The 4,145-nt window shown below is 35.5% G+C and overlaps 2 protein-coding genes across 4 annotated transcripts in view; one reads left to right on the forward strand and one right to left on the reverse strand.

Moving 5' to 3' along the window:
- Window positions 1–4,145, forward strand: part of LOC118739100 (protein naked cuticle-like) — a 287,508-nt gene that overhangs the window by 269,764 nt on the left and 13,599 nt on the right. The gene's annotated exons all lie outside the window — the stretch shown is intronic.
- Window positions 1–4,145, reverse strand: part of LOC118739103 — an 8,831-nt gene that overhangs the window by 3,700 nt on the left and 986 nt on the right. The window lies entirely within an intron of this gene.

Consider the following 4,145-nt stretch of genomic DNA (forward strand, 5'->3'; position numbering starts at 1 on the left):
GATGTAGTGACTAGTCGCTTTTAATATTCAATGCATTAATTTTATACCAATTATTTTTTGTATTACTTTTGCATTTGTGAATACACTTTTTAATTTCATCGTATGGATTTAATGAATAAATTCTAAAAGTTTCAAGTTCTTAAATTAAAATTTATACTGGTATTGATAATTGTTTATATAAAATTTAAAATAAAAAAATTAAATTGTTTACAATTGTTGTTGTTTGAGATTAAAAGTGAGAATGTGTGTGCGAGCTCGAGTTCGAATTATAAAATTATATTGCTGGCAAACGTCAGACTGCCTCTCAATGATCTTACCTTGTAATGTTTTTATCAATATTGCAGTAAAAATAAAAGTCATGAAAGCCTTTTCGTGTGCTACTTGTTTAAAAATAGAAATTTTGCATGTTTTTTGTCATTTCATTAGGTTTGTATAGTAACCAATAGTCAGTGCTAATTAGTACTGATACCTGCAAATTTTTACTGGAAAAGTGTATGATAACCCAAAAAATTTGCAAGAGTACTGAATCGAGAGCGTAACACACGGGACAGCTGCAAATTCTTGCTAGTGAAATTTTTACTAGCAGAAGAAGAAGAAGAATAAATGTCAAAAGCCGCCATTTGTTGAATTGGTTTAGCACAAACAATAGTAAAATAAGTGGAAAGCAAAATATTAATGATGTACTGGACTGTGCAAGTGCTTGTGTGTAAAGCAAAGAGTTTAAAACTGATTTATAAATAGTAAAATGTTTACAGTAAAATATCAAAATGGTGCAACAACTATTCACTTGCAAGTTTTTACTAGTTTTGTGTTCAAAAACTTTTTCTGCTAGTTTTCTCTTCTTCTCATTTTTACGCTCTATTTTGCTTTTACGTTCTCGCTGCAATGTCACGGTGCAGCGAACAAAGGTGGCGCCGTCAGTGGTACCGCTTCTTTGGTTTTGCCGATTTTGACAGTTGTGGTAACTTGTAAATAAACCTTTGTTTACAAATCAGCGAAAGAGAAATATGAATTATAAGTGAAAAATCAGTTTAAATTGTGTTAATTTGCAATTTGTGAGTGATTTTTGAGTTGAAGACTGCGTAAAAACTAATACAATGAAGTGATGTGTGTTAAATTGCGACAGCCGTCAAGATGCAAGAAGCGTAGATGCAAGTGTAGCGCTGGGACGAATCGCTGCATTTTGTTTACATAGGGCACGGCAAAGCCGTTCCCGAAATATTTCTCTATTATTATATTAACAGCAATTCCTCACAATGATTTTGTTTCTGCTCCACGCAACCTCCATTAGCAAGTTAACTAATCAATCCCGCAGAGATGCTGCTGCAGTTTTCTGCAGCAGCCTTAATTGCAAAGCAATGGAGTGTACTAAAACGTTTGCTGAAGCAGCCTCAATTGCAAAGCAATGGAGTGCACTAAAATGTTCACTGTTCTCTAATAGATTAGGTGAAAAATGCAATATTTTCGCATTTAGCAAAATTAAAACACGTTTTTCGCTGTAAAGTGAACTGCTTTGGCAGTTTCAACTCGTTCTTCTTTTCGCTCTATTCGTTGTTTACTTGTGGTACACAAATGTCAACGCCCAGGATGGCGCAATCTTGTATTATATCCAGCGTTGCCATTTTAGCCGTTTTCCGCCTAGATTTAGCCGGTTTTGATAGCAACTAGCCGGAGAAAATTCGATCTAGCCGGCAGCCGATTTGTTAGCCGGTCTGTAAAAAAAAGTTAGCCGTTTTTAGCCGATTTTACTATTTGCCTAATTTTCAGGTGCAAAAAGTAAACAAGTTGTTCGAAAGCAATAATGCAGACCCAATGAAGATTTTTAATGAACTCAATGTTTTACTTTCGCATCTATGCTCCCTAGTGGTTATTAGCGCGGACACATTTGATCCTATATGCTCCCCGTTGGAACCATACCTTGCTCCATTTCGTCAGTTTTATCACAGTTTTGAAGAGTATTTAAAAACAAAAGTAAGCACAAACGCTTTTGACCACGAAGCCGAGAAAATAATTCGAGAAAATGGTCGCTATTTTATTATCACTTTAATAAAGGAATTACGCCAAATATTGCCACACTAAAAAAAATTGACTTTTTTCGGTTGGAAATGCATTAAGAGTAATTAAACCAGAAGTATTTGTTCAACTACAGCAACAAAAACAAATATAATGCCGACGAAATAACATCCATAGAGATGCAATGGCAACGGTTAACGTTACATACCTGGAGTAATTTAGACTCAACTGTAAAATTTTGGGCCGAAGTTTATCAATTTCGAAATGCCCTAGGAGAAAACCCTTTTGCTGACCTTTCCAACCTAGCTTTTAGTTTTCTTGTTTTGCCTATAAGTAATGCAGAAGTAGAGCGAATATTTAGTTCAATGAATACAATAAAAACTACGCAAAGAAATCCAATGTGCGTTAAAACGTTAAACGCTATTTTATACATATATAAGATACGGTTTAAAACTTGAAGAAAAATGCTGCCATAATTTTACTGTAGATGACGATCTCTTAAAATTAATGAATTCAGGTGATATATACAATAGTGATTCATTTGATGATGAGGAATATACACTCGATATAAATTAATGGTGTTAACTAGTCTTTCGTTTCTTGTGATTTATTTAAATAAAGCATGTGAATTTTCACTAAAACATTTTAGCCGCTTTTTTTTGCCAATCTAGCCGGTCGGCCCAAAAAGTTCTGGCAACACTGATTCTATCATTCTTGCTGCAATGTTTTACTGGAGAAGTTACTATACAAACCTATTGAATATTCGGCATAAGGCTTAATATATTTTTGTTTAATTATTGATTGATAATAATAATAATATAATAATATAATAATTTGATATGATTTGATTTACAGTGGCACGCATGAAACCCCTTGATGTATGTACATTTCTCCATACATCTGTGCAGATATGTATCTATGCACTGCATATACATATGTATACCTACGTACAAATGAGTCAATTCAAAATATAAAAAACATAACTACAGGCCCAAGCAGCGCAGCCATCGCACCTGTTGCTGCCACCGCTTGTACAGAAAAATTTTGTTAAACAAATCGAATCCTTTTCCGTAGCAATTATTTTTGTTACAAAGTCTCACTTATAATTATGTTAAATTGTATAAAAATACACTCACCCGTGCAACCCCGCCACGATTTCTAAAGTTGGCAAAATTTTCCTGCACTGGCCAGCGTCACTTGATACCACTTGCGAAATTGGCACTTTAATTCAACACTTTTACTAATATTTCACATTTTTCTTATAGCAAACACTCACATCTGCAATATTTCGCACACAACTCTAAATTCGGTGCAATATTTCAGGAGAAATTAGTATTTTTCACAATTTTCTCACTCGCGGAAATGAAAAACAAGCACAACGGTTGAAATGGCGGCGGAAACTTGGTTGCCATAGCATTGCACACTGAATTTATTTAAAAACGCCTCGTTAGAAAGTCTCCCCGCTAGAGGGCTCAGCGTTCTTTATTGCATATTTTTACCGGTAGCTGTTTACAACGCGAGAAAACAGCTGATAATGACAACCGCGAATGAAAAATATGAGCAAACGTTTACTAATTTAGTGGGAAAGAAAATAAACTGTAATTGATAAAAGCTCCTTTTAACTAACACTCCTATCCTTTTAAACTAAAGCAAACAGAGGTAAAATGGCAAATATAACTGCAGCAGTTATCGCAAATCGGAACAAAAAGCATTTTCTGGGCGTACCCGCGCCACTTGGCTATGTTGCTGGTGTTGGTAGAGGGTAAGTATAATTTCTCCATTAATACATCGAGTTATGGAAACTCTTTTAAAAAAAAAATCTATAGCGCCACCGGTTTCACTACGCGTTCCGATATCGGTCCTGCCCGCGATGCCAACGATGTGTCTGATGATCGCCATGCACCACCCGCTGCAAAACGCAAGAAGAAAGAAGAAGAGGAGGAGGAAGATGAGGATTTGAACGACTCTAACTACGATGAATTTAGCGGCTACAGTGGCTCACTTTTCTCCAAAGATCCATACGACAAAGATGATGAGGAGGCTGATGAAATTTACGATTCCATAGACAAACGTATGGATGAGAAGCGTAAGGAGTACAGAGATCGTCGTATGCGTGAAGATTTAGAGCGCTA

The sequence above is a fragment of the Rhagoletis pomonella genome, unplaced genomic scaffold (assembly GCF_013731165.1).
Source record: "Rhagoletis pomonella isolate Grant_MI unplaced genomic scaffold, Rhpom_1.0 Rhpom_scaffold_00005, whole genome shotgun sequence".
Lineage (NCBI taxonomy): Eukaryota > Metazoa > Arthropoda > Insecta > Diptera > Tephritidae > Rhagoletis > Rhagoletis pomonella.